The sequence below is a fragment of the Emys orbicularis genome, chromosome 16, assembly GCF_028017835.1.
Source record: "Emys orbicularis isolate rEmyOrb1 chromosome 16, rEmyOrb1.hap1, whole genome shotgun sequence".
NCBI classification, from domain to species: Eukaryota; Metazoa; Chordata; order Testudines; family Emydidae; genus Emys; species Emys orbicularis.
This window is the reverse complement of record NC_088698.1, coordinates 751,784-771,121: the sequence shown is the minus strand read 5'-3', so window position 1 is coordinate 771,121 and position 19,338 is coordinate 751,784.

Genomic DNA, 19,338 nt, shown 5'->3' with positions numbered 1-19,338 from the left:
GTGGGGCATAGCCCCGGGGAACCCCAGGCAGAGAGCCCCCTTAGCCACGGGGGGTGGGAGAGGGCCCCCCAGGCAGAGAGGGGAGGGGAGAGACCCCATAACCATAGTGGGGTAGAGACATGCCCCTGTACCATGGAGATCTACACCCCTAAAACCAGAACCCAAATGGGATAGTCACCCCACCCCCACATTCCCACAGGAGAGATACCCCAATAACCAACCCCCCAGAGCCCTGTTAGACTATGGGAGACACATCAGTCGGAGCAGGAAAGTGATGCCTTCCCTCCCCCCCAAAATCCCGTCATGGCGCAGACAGCCACCCCCTCAGTCACAGGGCAGACAGCCCTGATCAGCTGTCCCACAACCACTGGTGGGGAGCCATGCCATGTCCCCAGGGGGAGAGGGAGCACCCTGCTCCCTGCAGTTCTCATGGGTGGGGGTGTCCACCCTGCAATCATGGCAGGTGCCCCACAGCCACAGTTGAGAGAGGGACTCCATGGTTACAGAGAGAGAGGAAAGGGCGGGATCACTGGGGGTAGGGTGGAGAGGGACACCCCAGCATCACGGGGAGGGGGTGAAGAGACACCTACAGCGGTGAGGCAGCAAAGAGGGTCGTCCAGCAAGGTGGGGATGGGCTGAGGAGGGGACGCCCCCATTTTGGCCTGAACAGACACTACGTCTGACGGAGGAGTCTCTGGCTCAAGGGGATGCACTTGGGCCCCCCAGACCTTGGGGGCTTGAGAGAGGGAAACCTTTGATGCTACCAGGCCGAGCACCCCACTCGGAGCCAGATGGGGAGGCTGTGGGCCAGGGTCAGAGGGAACAATGAGAGGGAACATTCTTTGGTGGAGCATGGGCCGGAGGGGATGATACCCCCAGTCCCCGTGAGCCAGGCTGACTCTCCCAGGAGGCCATTCCCACCTCTCCATCCCACTGAGCCCTGGCTGTGCCACGTGTGCCTTCTACATGTGACCCATTCAGCCCTGCCAAGCCATTCACACATAGGGCAGCTCTAAGGTGTCACGCAGGCTGCAGGGATTTGCAGTGGATTGAGAGGGATTAGCCCCAAGATTGGCCTTGAGGGGCAGGGCAGGAGCCAGGGGGAAACAGCCTGGCAAGGGGGGAGCAGGAGGGAGGACTGAGATAAATGCTGGGGGCAGGGAGTGAGGCAGGCATGACCTGCTTTTGGCCTTGGCAGGAAAGGGAGGGTATAGCTTGCTGCAGGTCTTATTGACAATGGCTGAGCCTTGGCAGGGCCGAGCTGTGGGAACTCCAGCGCATGCGGATGAGCTGGAAGAGACACAATCAGCACCTGCTATGGCTATTTAGGGCTGAGCAGAGCGATCTTCCCATTCTCCCATCTGGGATCCCCCCACTCCACTGGTAACTCCCCCCTTCCAACTTGGAGACAGGATCTGGCAGGAGAGTTTTTCTGATGCGCCAAAGAACCCCCCACCCAGCCATCAAAGCCCTCCCCTGCCCAGCACCCTGCAGCTTCTTTACAGACAGCTGGTCACTTTCAAAAGTGACAGGGGTTGTTTTCATTTTATTTATTTCACCTTTGGCCCCACTTCCAATTCATAGAATATCAGGGTTGGAAGGGACCTCAGGAGGTCATCTAGTCCAACCCCCTGCTCAAAGCAGGACCAATCCCCAGACAGATTTTTGCCCCAGATCCCTAAATGGCCCCCTCAAGGATTGAACTCACAACCCTGGGTTTAGCAGGCTAATGCTCAAACCACTGAGCTATCCCTCCCCATTCCATTCAAGTCAGGGGACGTGGGTCCAGCACAGGCCCGGTTTGTAGTGAGATGGCATTCAGATGCATTCTGTAACCAAGCTAAGACCTTAGCTGTGAGCCTGGAATTCAGGTTTCAAAATGCAGCTTAGGGCCATGTACACTAACGTTTGGTATGGGGTTGTAACTGGGCCATGGCACAATTGTGTTGTAATTGGCTAGATTGTAATTGTAGGGTAGGTTGGTCTTCCCTCACATCATTAGACTCTGTTTTTTGATGGATGCCTTAATGAAGCTTTGGGAAAGGAGTTGCTTACAATCAGCCATATACACAGTAGGTAAGACATTTGCCCAGTCTAGACCAGGGTCAGTAGGAAGACACATGAAATACATGGCAAAATTAGGACCTGTAATTCACCTTGTTGCAATGCCATTATAGCTAGTGTAGATGGGGCTTTTAACCACTGTGTCATTGATACCAGGTGTTCTCAACCTGGGGGAGTTGCAAACAGGTGTCCGTGAGTCATGACCGTTCTGTCATTCCCATATTACTAAATGGGAGAAGAATTCAGGTAGATCTTGGAAAGCCTGGAAGGGGAGATCTATGGTGAGGTGTGTCGCTATGGAAAAGCGAGGTGGAGCATGGAAAAGATTGAGAATTGCAGATCTAGACCTACTCTGAGCAGGGATAGACAACAAGGTGATAAAGACACCTCTTTTCCATCTAGTCTAGTGCCCCCGGTGAAGCCGCAGTGATGGTAATGCAGCAGCAGCAGCAGGTTTCGTGAGTGCAGACGAACTTGTGGGGCTGATATAGATTAGGAGGGGAATTATGGCTAATCTAGTGTCCTCAGATATCTGAGGATAAAGCAAATGTGTGCTTTTGTTTTGCTGAAGGGAGAAGTGTACTAATCTAAAGCTAATGGGTGCTGGGGCTTCGCGCAGCTGAGAGCTGGGTCGTTTATGAAACCTGTTGGGATCAAAACTTATTTTCTTTCTACTTGTGTTTTTTTTTTTAAATGAGGTCGCCTTGCCCCTGGCAGACTGTGGGCAGCTGGAAATCCAGTAGGACTGTGACAGCAGATATACTACGCAAGAAACCTGTGATGAATAGGAAGAGGAAGTAATTTTTACTCAGACTTTTAAAATATTCAATAAAGTGGGTATTGATTTTGGGTACCCAGCGTGAGACACCAGATACCAAATTATTTGGTCTGGCTGAGCTGGACTCAACAAAGGGCCAGAGGGGTGAGGGGCAAAGGTGATTTTAAGCACTTTTACCCTCCCTGATCCTGAGACTGGATGGGACCTGGGACAGTCCACGGCAAAACAGTCTCAGGACTCTCTAATTTACACCCAGTTGCCCATAGTATATTTCAAATAGTATATAGAAATAGGTTTCAGAGTAGCAGCTGTGTTAGTCTGTATCCGCAAAAAGAACAGGCACTTTAGAGACTAACACATTTATTTGAGCATAAGCTTTTGTGGGCTACAGCCTACTTCATCGGATGCATAGAATGGAGCATATAGTAAAGAGATATATATATGCATACAGAGAACATGAAAAGGTGGGAGTTGTCCTACCAACTCTAAGAGGCTAATTAATTAAGAGAAAAAACTTTTGTAGTGATAATCAAGATAGCCCATTACAGACAATTTGGCAAGAGGTGTGAGAATACTTAACATGGGGAAATAGATTCAATGTGTGTAATGGCTCAGCCATTCCCAGGCTCTATTCAAGTCTAAGTTGATGGTGTCTAATTTGCATATTAATTCAAGTTCAGCAGTTTCTCGTTGGAGTCTGTTTTTGAAGCTTTTCTGTTGCAAAATTGCCACCTTTAAGTCTGTTACTGAGTGTCCAGAGAGGTTGAAGTGTTCTCCTACTGGTTTTTGAATGTTATAATCTACAACCTGTCCTGAAAGATGATCCCTCACTCTCACAGATCTTGGGAGACAGACCTGTCCTTGCTTACAGACAGCCCCCCAACCTGAAGCAAATACTCACCAGCAACCACACACCACAGAACAAAAACACTAACCCAGGAACCTATCCTTGCAACAAAGCCCATTGCCAACTCTGTCCACATATGTATTCAAGGAACACCATCATAGGACCTAATCACATCAGCCACACTATCAGAGGCTCGTTCACCTGCACATCTACCAATGTGATATATGCCATCATGTGCCAGCAATGCCCCACTGCCATGTACATTGGCCAAACCGGACAGTCTCTATGCAAAAGAATAAATGGACACAGATCTGACATCAGGAATCATAACATTCAAAAACCAGTAGGAGAGGGCGAGTGGTGTTGCAGCCCAGCTACACTAGAGCTATGATGTTCACGAGAGCTGGTCATGAACCAGAATTTCCATTCCACAGCAAATGCCAACATCTGGGAAAAATTCCCTTCCAATTCCAAACAAAAAGACAAAATTTCCTGCAAAACAAAAATTCCAAAACGCTTTGCTTTGATAGTGTTGTTTTGATTAATTTAATCTTGTATATTATACTGAATTATTAAATATAATATAGATTATGTATTCCTAATATAGATTATGTATAATCTTATAAAAGTCTGAATGTTTTGACTGTCAAAATGAAACGTTTAATCTAAAATTTATCAAAATCAACATGTTCCCGCAAAACATTTAGATTGTGAAAAAGCTGCATTTAAAACTGTTCCACTGACATTTTTTCAACCAGCTCTAATTTTAGTATCACTCCGTGGAAGTTTCACGGGAAGGAAGAAAGAGTACAATAATGTCCTTAACACCTGCTTCCTTCGGCTGCAAACCGTAGGCAGCTAACGTAACTCCTGAGGGAGTGTCAGAGCACCCAGATCTTTGATTGGCACCAGTGGGTGCTACTGCAGTATGAACTGCACATTGACCTTTGACCTGCCTGAAACCCCACCCCCTCAGCAAAATCAGCCAGGGCAGTGTGGGAGAGGAAGGGAGGGAATGGTTTATATCAGTGATTCTCAAACTTTTGTACAGGTGGCCCCTTTCACACAGCAAGCCTCTGAGTGCGACCCCCCCTTATAAATTAAAAACACTTTTAAATATATTTAACACCATTATAAATGCTGGAGGCAAAGCGGGGTTTAGGGTGGAGGCTGACAGCTTGCGACCCCCCCCGTAATAATCCTGTGGTCCTCTGAGGGGTCCCGACCCCCAGTTTGAGAACCCCTGGCTTATGTTCGTCAGAAACTGAGACGCTGAAGAAACATTTCTGTAATCAAAATTCCAAAGGGTTCTGGTATTTCATCCATCTTGCTTGTATTTGCTTTCATTTGAAACACACACGCTATGCTGAGTGATGGTTAGTATGTATGATGATTACCTTGGAAAGGAGACTGATGCCTGGATTACATGGGCAGAATGTTATGGGAAACAGGGTGTTTATACAGAGCAATAACTCCCAGCTGAGGAGAATGCCACTGAGGGGCAGTTAAACACACCACTTCACCAGGAACCTAATCACTGGGCAGCCACAATATGAGGCACCTGACTGTGGAAAACAACCATTAATGCTATCTTAGAAGTCTCAAGTGGACAAGTGTCCACGGTACAAAGTCATCACCATTAATCAGCCTCTTGTTGGCAATCGCAGCTGAGAGGCTAAGGATTGGATGGACAACAGAGACCAAACTCCCCTCCCATTATGTAGGGATATTAAAGAAGGTACTAACAGTGATTCCCCCAAGTGACAGTGACCCCCCAATAATTTGTCCCCCACACTTTAAAATCCAACAGTTTCACCAAGTACAAAAATCTCTTGGGTCTTCTGTTAAAACTTGTAAGCTACTGTCTGTAGAAACCATTGATTGTATCTGTCCTGTGAAAGATACTTTATCACTATGTAAAACTTACAAACAAGTTAATTGACTTTGTTCTTGAAGTAATTAATACAATGTAAACAAATGCTATAAGCCTTTAAGTGACTTTCACTTCATTGTAACAGCAACGGCTCCTAGGAACAGACCCCCACCCTCTGTGATTAAAGGGCCGGGAGTCTCAAATGAATTAGCACACACCCTGAAAGTGGTGGAGACAGTAAATTAAAATATGGTTAAGATATGGAATGTATGTTAATGAATGCTTGATGTACATGAATGGTTAGGGAGGTGCCAGCCTAGAAAGGGAGTATCCATCGGCCGAAGAATGTGTAAAGTGGACCACCAAAACCCCCGGAGGGTAAACTGGGATCCACCCCATCACCTGGAAGGATGAGAAACACAAACTTTGGACAGTGTGGAGCCACCAGGAATGTGCCCAGGAATGTGCCATCTGCTGATTGAGTCAGCAACTGCAGGATGAAACAGCTCCCATAGACTAACATAGGAATTAATTCCTATAAGAATGGACTCTCAAGACTGAGGATTTTGAGTCTCTGGTTCTGCTGCCAACCTCCAGGAGCATCAGGTGCACCTGACACAGACTCGGCTCCATCCTCATGACCAAGATACCTGGCCAGTAACTTGGCATGAGCAACTTCTAGGCTGGTAACTATAACACCTATACAGAACTTGAATGAATGATTGTGTGAATGAATATATATATATATATATATATATATATATATATATATATATATATATATATATATATATGTGTGTGTGTGTATAAGGAATAAGTAGTGATAGGAATAAGTATTCAAACAACGTTGTTTACTTTTATCTTTTGCTTTATCATTATATTTACAATAAATGTGGCATCTTTGCCTTACCCCTCTTAATAAGATCCTGCTGGTTTTTATTCTATTGGTATAACAAGTGTACATTCCCATTGCGTCAAGTGGATTTTGGCCTGGTGGAAAGTGCTGGACAGCTTGCCCTGGAGTCTGTAGGCCTCCCCTGATCCATTGAATGAGTGGTACACAGTGGGTAGAGGCTTCCTCCCACCGTCCTGCCATTGTCTGTAGGGTTGGGAAGATAGCTCAGTCTCGGTGTCCCGTTCAGGCCTTGGCCTCTCCAACATGGTATTGAGTGAGTTCCAGGAAGTGGACACATGGCGCCAGATTCAGAATCAGCAACTAGTGATGTGTGCCTCAGGTTTTGGGTGCTTAACTGGAGACTTCGGCCTGATTGTTGGAGCTTGAGCACCCGCAGCTCCCTGTGACTTCAACACCTCTGAAACATGTTCCGAGTTGGGCAGATTTGAAGTGGTCAGATTGGAAAGAGCTGGCTCTGGACTTTAACAGACACCATTCAAGTCAGTTATCAAAGAAGGCACCAAACAGCCAGCTCAGGGTCCCAACTCTCAGTCGCGACTGATCAATTTAAATTCAAACTGTTGAATCCCTCCATTCCCCTTCCCCCAGCTCCCTGGCCACCTTCCCAGCTTCCTTCGCTGGAACTCCCCTGTGATAAATGAAGCAGGGGTGGGAGTAGCTCCCTTTTATGGACCCAGCCAGCCAGTTAGCTATAAAATCCCTCTTAGTAGCTGTTCTCTACTTGCTTTACCTGTAAAGGGTTAAAAGTCTCACTGCGATGCATAGGTAAAAGAAAGTGAGTGGGCACCTGGCCAAAAGAGCCAATGGGAAGGCTAGAACTTTTAAAAATTGAAACAAGAATCCCCTTTTGTCTGGCTGTTGTTCTCGGGGAGAAGAAGACAGGGAGTAGTTATGCTGTGAGAAGCTTGGGCCAGGTATGAAAAATTATCAGTATCATACCTAGAAACTACTCATCTAAAACTCCAGATATGTAAGTAGATCAGGAAATGTCTAGGAAGACGCGATTAGGTTTCTCTCTTTTATTTCTTTATGGCTTGTGGATTCCTCTGTGCTAACCCCAGGTGCTTTTGTTTTGCTTGTAACCTTTAAGCTGGACCTTAAGAGAGCTATTCTTGATGCTTAATCCTTATAACTGTTTTTTTTTAAATCTAGCGAAAGCCTAAGTCCCAGATGTATTTTCTTCTTTTGTTTTTTAATTAATAAAATGTATCTTTTTTAAGAACAGAATTGGATTTTTGTGTCCTAAGAGGTTTGTGCACATGTTGTTTAATTAGCTGGTGGCAACGGCTAATTTCCTTTGTTTTTCTTCTTAGCTCTTCCCCAGAGGGGGTGAAAGGGCTTGAGGGTACCCCACAGGAAGGAATTCCCACGTGCACTTGGGTGGTGGCAGCATCTACCAATCCAAGGTCAGAGAGAAGCTGTAACCTTGGGAGTTTAATACAAGCCTGGAGTGGCCAGTATTAATTTTTAGAGTCCTTGCAGGCCCCCACCTTCTGCCCTCGAAATGCCAGAGTGGGGAATCAGCCTTGACAAGCCTGTGAGGCCCCCATTCTTGGCCACCTCTACCAGGGAGTTGCACACGTTGTCACCTGTGTGGGCTGAGCTCATTGCACAAACCCAGGGCCCCTTGCGTCCCTCCATTCAGGGCCGGCTCCAGGCACCAGCTTGGCAAGCAGGTGCTTGGGGCGGCCGCTCCAGAGAGGGGCGGCAGGTCCAGCTATTCGGTGGCAATTCGGCGGACGGTCCCTCACTCCCGCTCGGAGCGAAGGACCTCCCGCCGAATTGCCGCCGCAGATCGCAATCGCGGCTTTTTTTTTATTTTATTTTATTTTGGCTGCTTGGGGCGGCCTAAACCCTGGAGCCGGCCCTGCCTCCATTCCCCTGCTCCCACCCCCCCAGCTCCCTGGCCACCTTCCCAGCTTCCTTCACTGGAACTCCCCCATGCCAGGGGCTCTGTGTACCTCAATGTTCTTCTTCGAGTGCTTGCTCATATCCATTCCAGTTAGGTGTGCGCACGCCGTGTGCACGATCGTCGGAGAAATTTCTACCCTAGCAACACCCGGTGGGTCGGCTGTGGAGCCCCCTGGAGTGGCGCCTTCATGGCGCTGGATATATACCCCAGCCGACCCAGCGCCCCCTCAGTTCCTTCTTACCGCCCCTGACGGTCGTTGGAACTGTGGAGCGCGGCATAGCTGTTCTCCACTCTCCCTAGCTTACCCTTCTGAAGTTACGTGTAGATAGTTGTATTATAGTGTTAGATTCTGTAGATAGTGATTTATTTTACTTTGTTGTAGTTGTAAGTAGTTAGCGGGGGTGAAGGGGGTTGTTCCCCCCTTTTTCCCCCCGGCGCACAGCCGGGCTCATGCCCAAGGCTCCTGGCTTTAAGCAGTGCGCGTCCTGCGCGAAGCCTATGCCGACCAGTGACCCGCACAGCTCCTGTTTAAAGTGCCTCGGAGAATCCCACCAGGCAGATAAGTGCCAGATCTGCAAGGCCTTTAAACCTAGAACTCGAAAGGAGCGGGACTTCAGGCTTCGGCAGCTCCTGATGGAGGCGGCACTTAGCCCGGTACCTCCCTCGGCGCGCCCAGCCCCGGGGCCGAGCGCCTCGGTACGCAGCGCCCCGGCGGCGCCTACCGGCACTGCAGACAAGTCCGCACGGCACCGGCCGACTTCGGCACCGCGGCCGTCTCAAGGGACTCGGCGCCGGTCTCTTTCTCCGGGCCACAAGAAAGCCCGTAAGGCTCAGGACACTGCTGCCCTGAAGACGCCGGCTCCCCCGGTGCCGGGGGTAGAGCCGCGTCCACCTTTGGACCGCCCAAAGCAAGGGCCAACAGCACCGTCGACTCCGGCACCGAGGCCGTTGAGTCCGGTGCGGATTGAATCTCCACCTCGGTTGGTGGTGGAGCCTTGTCTGCCTTCCACCCCGGAGACGTTCGCAATGGCGAGGGACCTTATTGCCCTCACGGAGTCGGCACCGCCTCTACTTCCGGCACCGCCGGCACCCCGCCCAGTGCAATCCAGGGGCAAGCCTGCCCTGGTGCGCCCACCGTCTCCGGCCGTGGACTCTCGGCACCGCTCCAGGTCCCGGAGTGGCTCCCGACGCCGCTCGCAGTCCCGGCGCCGACTATCACCTCGGCACCGGTCGTACTCGCGGCCAAGATCTTCGTCGCGGCACCGGTCTACCTCTCGGCACCGGCGCGGCCACCGGTACCGATCGGGATCCCGGCGGAGTTCTCGGCACCGGTATGAGCGCCGCTCGACCTCCAGGGGCCGCTCCCGGTACCAGATTTCGTCGCGGTCGTCGTCCCGCTCACGATCCGGGTCTCGGCACCGACGCGACTACCGGCACCGATCTCGATCCCGGTACCGCTCGCCGGCACCGCACAGGGACCGATCCCCTTATGACCGGCACCGATCGGCACCGTCCCATCAGGAGCCGGTTGCATCGCACTCAGCACCGCCGTGGCCGTCGAGATCAGCATCTCGCTCCTCTGAGGGGGCCTCTAGATCGGCCTACCCTCCTCAGGGGCAGGTGGCTTCGGCGGCTTTCGGCCACTGGCAGGAGACGACCGAGGACCCTGCACAAGGACCTGCACACTGGTCCTTTTGGACTCCCTGGGCCTACCATCAAGCACAGGGGGCTCCACCATCTGCCTCCCGCTCGGCACGTTCCGAGCCCAGGGCCCCGGAGGCCACCGTCTCCCGCCCCCCCCCTGGGGGCATGGAGGCTCCAGTGCCCGCACCGGCGGAGGCCCTGGACCCGGGGACAGGCGATGCCCAGCTCCACGAACACCTGGAGCAGGATCCGCCATTGGACCCCTTGCCACCGGAGGCATCCTCCTCCTCCTCCCCCGATGAGGCGGTGGCGGGTACATCCGCCATGGGCCCGCCTCCTATAGATCTTCGGGCCCACCAGGACCTGTTGCGCCGGCTGGCTCGCAATATGGACCTCCAGGTGGAGGAGATTGTGGAGGTGCACGACCCGATAGTAAACATCCTCTCCGCGGATGCCCCATCCAGAGTGGCGTTACCACTCATACGGACTATCCAGAACAATGTCAATACGATCTGGCAAACTCCGGCCTCCATTCCACCCACAGCCAGAGGGGTGGAAAGAAAGTACTTTGTTCCTTCTAAGGACCATGAGTACCTGTATACCCATCCCCAGCCATGCTCACTGGTCGTATCGTCAGTGAACGCACGGGAGCGCCACGGCCAGCAGGCTGCAGCGCCCAAATCGAAGGACGCTAAGCGCTTCGATTTGTTTGGACGCAAGGTCTATTCGGCTGGGGGGTTACAACTTAGAGCGGCCAACCAACAGGCGCTCTTAAGCCGATATAATTACAACTCATGGGCATCGATGGGGAAGTTTAAAGAACTGGTTCCCCAAGATTCCAGGGAGGAGTTCGGGGCCCTGGTAGAGGAGGGTAAGAAGGTGGCACGTACCTCCTTACAGGCCTCCTTGGATATCGCGGACTCGGCCGCTAGAACTTTGGCCTCGGGCATAGCCATGCGGCGAATCTCCTGGCTCCAGGTGTCGGGCTTGCCGCCAGAACTGCAGCAAACCCTGCAGGACTTACCCTTTGAGGGCCAGGGCCTGTTTTCAGAAAAGACTGACTCTCGGCTCCAGAGCCTTAAGGACTCAAGGACGATTATGCGCTCCCTGGGGATGCATGTCCCAGGGCCCCAGCGCAGGCCCTTTAGACCACAGCCTCAGAGGTTCTACCCTCCCCCGCCTCATCTGAGACAGGACTTTGCCAGAAGGCGGGGTCGGGGTGGTAGGCGTAGGTCGACTGGCCCTCAACCGGCCCAAAACCAGGGACCGCCTAGGCCACCTTCAGGCCCTAGGCAGAACTTTTGAAGGTGCGGTCGAGGACGGCACCACAACCAGTACCCAGGATTCAACTCCCCCCTTTCGGGATCGCCTCTCCCGTTTCCACCGTGCTTGGTCCCTTATAACCTCGGACCGTTGGGTCCTTCGCACAGTGGAGAGGGGATACGCTCTCCAGTTTTCCTCGCCCCCCCCCCTCCCACTCCCCCTCCCCGTCCCTCTTCAGGGACCCTTCTCACGAGCAACTCCTTACACAGGAGGTTTTTGGGCTCCTCTCTATGGGGGCCATAGAGGAGGTTCCACCAGAGTTAAGGGGCAGGGGGTTTTATTCCCGCTACTTCCTGATCCCCAAGTCAAAAGGGGGTCTACGGCCTATCTTAGACTTGCGCGGACTCAACAAATTCATAGTAAAGTTGAAGTTCCGCATGGTTTCTTTGGGGACCATTATCCCTTCTCTGGATCCTGGAGACTGGTTCGCCGCCCTCGACATGAAGGACGCATATTTCCATATAGCAATCTATCCGCCTCACAGGCGTTTTCTGCGATTTGTAGTAAACATGGTGCACTACCAATTCGCAGTCCTTCCCTTCGGCTTGTCCTCGGCTCCCAGGGTGTTCACAAAGTGTGTGGCGGTCGTCGCGGCATACCTTCGTCGACAAGGGATACAGGTGTTCCCGTATTTAGACGACTGGCTGGTACGTGGCCGCACCAGAGACCAAGTGCAAGCTCATGTCCACATAGTGACACAAACTTTCCACGAGCTGGGCATTCTACTCAACAGAGAGAAGTCCACGCTAGTGCCAACCCAGAGGATAGAATTTATCGGAGCAATCCTAGACTCCAGATGTGCCCGAGCCATTCTACCAGACAACCGCTTTCATACCATCACAAGCGTCGTTCAAGGGCTCAGGACCTTTCCGATTACCACAATACGGTCATGCCTCGCCCTGCTGGGTCACATGGCCTCCTGCACTTACGTAACCAGGCATGCCAGACTGCGACTTCGCCCACTTCAGGCCTGGGTATCATCGGTATACCGTCCTCATCGAGACAACCTAAACATGGTGGTCACGGTTCCGAACTCGGTCCTGGCCTCCCTCACCTGGTGGTTGGATCGCCAGGTGGTTTGCGCAGGAGTGCCATTTCACGCCCCGCAGCCCTCCCTACACCTGGTCACGGACGCTTCCTCTCTAGGATGGGGCGCTCACCTAGGGGAGCACCATACCCAGGGCCTGTGGACTGCACCCCAACTCGCCCTGCACATCAACGTTCGCGAGCTGATGGCGGTGCGCCTGGCTTGCCAGGCCTTTCTCAACCTCCTGCAGGGCCGTTGCGTGTTGGTTCTCACGGACAACACCACGGCCATGTTTTACATCAACAAGCAAGGCGGAGCCCACTCATCTCTCCTATGCCAAGAGGCCATTCGCCTGTGGGATTTCTGCATCGCCCACTCGATACATCTCACGGCATCGTTCCTTCCTGGAGTCCAGAATACGCTAGCGGACCGTCTCAGCAGGTCCTTCCAGACGCACGAGTGGTCAATTCGTCCAGACGTCATCCGTTCCATCTTCCAGAGGTGGGGATTTCCCCAGGTCGACCTGTTTGCATCTCGAGCCAACAGGAAGTGCCACGCATTCTGCTCCCTACAAGGGCGAGCGCTGGGCTCTCTATCGGACGCGTTCCTACTAACCTGGAAAGGCCACCTGTGTTATGCTTTCCCTCCATTTCCACTGGTCCACAGAGTGCTGCTCAAGATCCGCAGAGACCAGGCACGGGTAATTCTCGTCGCTCCAGCTTGGCCGAGACAGCACTGGTACACCACACTGTTGGAGCTCTCGGTTCAAGCACCGATCACGCTTCCCTTGTGCCCCGCCCTCATCTCTCAGGACCACGGCCGGCTGTGTCACCCAGACCTGCAATCGCTCCACCTCACAGCGTGGATGCTCCATGGCTGAATCGGACAGAGCGGCAATGCTCGCAATCTGTCCAGCAGATTCTGCTGGGAAGTAGAAAGCCCTCTACACGGTCCACTTACTTAGCCAAGTGGAAGCGTTTCTCCTGTTGGTGTGAGCAACGAGCTACGTCCCCCTTGCAGGCGCCTATTCCTCTCATACTGGAATATCTCCTGTCCCTAAGACAGCAGGACTTGGCGATATCTTCAATCAGGGTTCACCTCGCCGCTATTTCGGCGTTCCACCCAGGAGAACTCGCGTCCTCGGTCTTCTCTAACCCGATGGTCGTTAGATTCCTCAAGGGCTTAGACCGGCTGTACCCACAGCAACGCCAGCCGGTTCCGACGTGGGACCTCAACCTCGTTCTCTCCAGGCTCACAGGGCCTCCGTTTGAACCATTGGCGACCTGTTCACTCCCGTACTTATCCTGGAAGACAGCCTTCCTCGTAGCCATCACCTCAGCACGGCGCGTTTCTGAGCTCAGAGCGCTCACGTCCGAACCCCCATACACGGTGTTCCACAAGGACAAGGTGCAGCTTCGCCCCCACGCTGCCTTTCTTCCAAAGGTGGTCTCTCCTTTCCATGTGAACCAGGATATATTTCTCCCGGTCTTCCATCCAAAGCCACACGCTACTCGTCAAGACCAGCGTTTGCATTCTTTGGACGTACGCAGGGCCCTGGCTTTCTATATTGACCGTACAAAGCCATTTAGGAAGACGACACAACTCTTCGTTGCGGTAGCCGACCGGATGAAAGGCTCACCGGTCTCCTCGCAGTGCCTGTCCTCTTGGATCACGTCCTGTATTCGTGCTTGTTACGACCTAGCCGGTGTCCCGACTCCGCGCCTCACCGCTCACTCCACGAGGGCCCAGGCCTCCTCGACTGCCTTCCTGGCTCAAGTCCCGATCCAGGACATTTGTAGAGCTGCAGTTTGGTCTTCCGTACACACATTCGCTACTCACTATGCGCTGGTGCAACAATCCAGAGACGATGCTGCTTTCGGGTCAGCGGTTCTGCACACAGCGATGTCTCACTCCGACCCCGCCACCTAGGTAGGGCTTGGGAGTCACCTAACTGGAATGGATATGAGCAAGCACTCGAAGAAGAAAAGACGGTTACTCACCGTTGTAACTGTTGTTCTTCGAGATGTGTTGCTCATATCCATTCCACACCCGCCCCCCTTCCCCACTGTCGGAGTAGCCGGCAAGAAGGAACTGAGGGGGCGCTGGGTCGGCTGGGGCGCCATGAAGGCGCCACTCCAGGGGGCTCCACAGCCGACCCACCGGGTGTTGCTAGGGTAGAAATTTCTCCGACGATCGTGCACGCGGCGCGCGCACACCTAACTGGAATGGATATGAGCAACACATCTCGAAGAACAACAGTTACAACGGTGAGTAACCGTCTTTTCCCCTCCTCCCGTATCAGGGTCCCTCATCCTCCCCCCAAACCAATGGTTCTGTGTGCACACCCATTCCCACCTCCCCCATGCCCTCCATGGCAGGGGCTCTGTGTGCCCCCAATCCCCAAAAGCCAGGGTCCCCCATTTTCTCCCATGCCAGGGGCTCTGTGTACACCCCTATTCCCCTCTTTACCACATATCCCCATTCCAGCCAGGTCCCCCCTATCCCCTCTCAGGGGTTCTGTGTTCTCCCCTTGCCCTCTCCCTACATAGCTTGGTCCCCCATTCTCCCCCCATGTCAGAGGCTCTTTCTGTCCCCCATTCCCACCCTTCCTCCAGGTTAGGGGTTCTGTGTGTCCTATTCCCCCCTTTCCCTATACCAGGGACCCCCGTGCCACAGTGGCGTAGCCAGGTCCTAAGTGCAGGGGGAGCAAACCTAAAAAAGGCGCCCACCCTTGGCTCCTCCTCTGGCCCCTCCCCTCCCCTTGGCTCCTCCTCCGGCCGCTTCACGCCCCCCCCACTGGCTCCTGCGGCCGCGCCGCGCCCCCTCCCCTTGGCTCCTCCAGCCACGCTGCGGCCATGCTGTGCCCCCCCCCCTCGGAGGGGCTCGGTCCGGGGGGAGGGGGCCGGGGCGGTCCAGGGCGAGGGCTAGCTGGGGCTGGCAGCTCCCCCCGGCGGAGCAGCAGGCACAGCCTTCGGGGAGGCTGGAGGGCTCCTCATGGCAGAGGTGGGGGGAGAGCCGCATGGCTCCGGCCGCGTTCCGGGAACCGGGGCCGCCGCCCTGGGGCCCGAGCCGGGCCGGAGCCACTGGGGCTGGAGCCGCCGGGGGCGGGGATTCTCGGCCGGCGCCGCTCGGCCACGGCCGGGACCGGGCCGGCACGCTCGGCCAGAGCTGCTAGGGCCGGGGCCGGCACGCTCAGCCGGAGCCGCTGGGGCCGGGGCCCGAGCCAGGACGGAGCCGCTGGGGCCGGGGCCGGTGCCGGTGCCCCGGGGCCCGAGCCAGGACAGAACCGCCGGGACCGGGCCGGTGCGCTCGGCCGGAACCGGGGCCGGCGCCCTGGGGCCCGAGCCAGGCCGGAGCCGCTGGGGCTGGGGCCGGGGCCAGCGCCCTGGGGCCCGAGCCAGGCCGGAGCCGCTGGGGCCGGGGCCGGCATGCTCAGCCGGGGCCGGCGCCCCAGGTCCCGAGCCGAGCTGGCGCCGCTGGGGCTGTCCGGGGCCGGAGCCGCTTGGCCGGGGCCGGGACCGGGGCCGGGGCCGGAGGGAGCCGCTCAGCCAGGGCCGCGCCGTGCCGCGCCTCCCCGGAGCCCTCCTCCTCGCGTTCCCCCCCCGCCCTAGTTTACCTGCTGCTGCCGGCCTGCCCCTGCTTGTTTTCAGACTTCCCGCGAACATCTGATTCGCGGGAAGCAGGGGAGGGGGAGGAGCAGGGGGGGGCGGAGCGTTCAGGGGAGGGGAGGAGGGGGAAGTGAGCTAGGGGAGGGGTGGACAGCTGCGGGGCCCTTTTAGGCACGGCCGGCCCTGCTCAGGCACCGCTTTTGAAAAATGTGATGAGGGGAAGCGGCTGCTTCCCCTGCACCTAACTAGCTATGCTACTGCCGTGCCACCTCCATGTCAAGGGCTATGTCCATTCCCCCTGCCCTGCCCATTCTTCTTCATTCTGCCTGGTGATACAAGTCATTCACGGTGTCAACACATGAAATTCTGTTGGGCGGATGAGCAGGGGCACTGCAGTGTTGGAAGGAGTTAATGGATGCCATCTACCAGCTGTTTGCCCTATACACAATTGCAGAGGTGCATGAGACGGGGGCTATGGCTACACTAGAGTTCATGGAGGCGCAGCTGCACTCAGTACCGGGTTTACCATGGCGCCAGGCCCAGAGTCAGAAGGGGCCAGAGCCAGCCCGATCCCCCGGCTGGCTGAGCCAGCCAGGAAAGCTGCCTCCACCCCCATCCTGCCTCTTCCCACCCCTGCTCTGCCCTAGCCCCGCCCCACTCCACCCCTTCTCCCTAAACCCCCTCCCCTGAGCTACACGTCCTGGGGAACTGCAGCAGGGGTCGGATGCCCTGCACTCACTGGGCGGCAGGAAGTGGAGCGACCCAGCCCCAACCTGCTCCGCCGGCTCGTGCTGGGGGCGCTTTCCCCCCTTCCCCCCAAGTCTGGGGAGGAGATGGGGCAGTGGGGAAGGGCATGGGATGGGGAAGAGAAGGGGATGGGGGAAGCAGGGGTTGGGGGAAAGAGGCAGTGGGGACAAAGGGGGTGGGATGGGGAGGAGAAGGGGATGGGGGAAGTGGGGGCAGGGGGGAAGCTGGAGCCCAGCATGTGGCATCCCCTTGGCAGAAGCTGGGGCTCCCCTGTTAAGCAGGCCCATTGAACCCCCACCCTGACAAGCCCCACCTCCCCTGCATATGTACCACCCCGATGAGCCCCCCCCCAGACACCCTCCCCACTGAGCCCCAACCACCTGCACCTGGACCCCCACCCAAATGAACCCCACCTCCCCTGCACCTAGACCCCCCCGCTGAGCCCCAAACACCTTCACCTGGATCCCTGCAGAGTCCCATTTCCCCTGCACTTGGAACCCCCCAATGAGCTTCTGTGCATCCAGATCTCCCACTGAGCCATCTGCACCCAGACTGCCCCACAGAGAACTCTCCTACCCCCACCTGGCTCCCCCCACACTAAGTCCCTCTGCACTGGGATCCTGCTGCCGGGCTGAGCCTGCTCACCCACACCTGGTGCGCCTGGCACAGGGGGGCAGGGCCCCAGGGTGTTTCTGGGGCAGGCCTGGCCCTTGCACTGTGTCAGGGTCAGGTGCAGCCTCACTGCTGAGTCCCTGTCCCGGGGTGGGGTGGGGGGAGGCTGCAGGGTAATCTCCCACCTCCATGCAACCAGTGGCCTGTGCTCCCCACTGCCATGTTGGAGTCTCCACATTTATTTATTGACAAATAATATTTGCAGAATTTTAAAATATTGTGCACAGAATTTTTAATTTTTTGGTGCAGAATCCCCTCAGGAATATGGGGTGCTGTGCAGCTGTGATGGTGGGACTGTGAGGAAGGTGGTGGGCAGTGGGGAGGTCTATGGGCAGGGGGCGCTGGGAGAGCGGTGTGGGGTGCAGGGTGCTGTGCAGCTGTAGTGGGAGGCCTGCGGGGGAGGTCTCTGGGAGGGGTGGGGGCTGGGCATAGAGATCTGTGGTGGAGGTCTCTGGGCAAGGGGGCACTGGGCATAAGGGTGGGGCACTGGGCAGGGGGGCGGTGTGGTGCGGGCCCGCCCTCAAGGGGAAGTAGCATGCTGGCAGCAGAGGGCTGGGCAGGTCAGTGTGCGTCTGGCAGCTGCAGGTTTGTAAACAGTGCCCTCCTGCTGGGCTGCGCAGAGCGGGGCTGCTCCTGCCAGCTGTGCCTCATTGCCTCCAGCCCGCCCTTCACTCTGGACACTGACCACCCCGCTCCCCTGCACCTTGCCCCATGGGGGCCCACAAATATGTTTGGCACTGGGCCCACAAAAAGTTAGTGCAGACACTCTAAGCTGACTGGAGAGAGCTCTCCTGGCCACGCAATCACTCCAGCCCATGGGCATGGGGTAGAATAGGCCAGGGGAGCTCAGCCTCCCCAAACAGGACGCAGCGCCCCTCCCTTTGGCAGCATGCCGCAGGCCTGATGCCTTTGGAGCGCTGCTGCAAAAAGGGTGCCGGGGCTGTGGGTCTACCCACACTCCGCCCGGAGGCCTTGCTCCTGCATCCCACTCTTCCCCTGTCAGCGGGAGAAGCTCTCTGTAACTTATGTTGCTGGGAGTGTGTGTGGCTTATTCACACCCCTGAGTGACATCACTTATCCCATGGGGACAAACACTGTTGTGGAGCTGGAACACACCCTACCTGGAAGATGCCACCCTCTATGCGGCGCACACCTGGTGTGTGTAAGGCACAGCTAAGGGCCCTGGAATTGAGCTTTGCAGGGTGCTCCCGGGGACAGACGCTGCCGCTATGTGCTCCCTGCATTCCTGGAGCCACATACGGTGTGGACACAGGACTTACTATTTTGCAGCGGGGCTGCTCTTCCTCATGAGAGACTAGCCCCAGGGGAAGCACCTCGAGGCTGGATCGCGCAAGTTCATGCTGGAGCGTGGATGCAGCCTGTAGCTTCCTGTTTGGGTCCTGCAGCCATAGAAGAGCACCAGGAACTGAATGACCTGAAGACCCCTGTCTACTCCTCCCCATCCACACATTCTCTGCTCAAAAAACAAGCATAGCCCCAGCCTGCCCACCCCAATCCTGCAGCGGAACTAGAGGCCACAAAACTCTAAGGATCCACCATTTACATCAAGTCAGGAGAACGAGCGTCTCTAGCAGAGTGACAGAAATGCTATGGAGAGTCAAAGCCAGACAGTAAACTTCTCGTGCCAACACTACAAAGCAGGAGCATCTGCCCAGTCTGTGGAGTGGAGTTACGGTAGGAATCCCCAAAAGCTGTGTGAATGAGAATGTGGGTTTGTCTGCTCTCTAGCAGTAACTGGCCCTAGTTACTGCACTTGCAGGAATACATAAAAGGGAGAGAGGTGCTCAGATATTACAGTAATGGAGGCCATAAAAATACAATAGGCAGATACAGAATTGTTTCCCAATTCTGCCGAAAGATCCCAGTAAAATAAAACTACTTCTGGTCATTGCCACTTCACATTAGA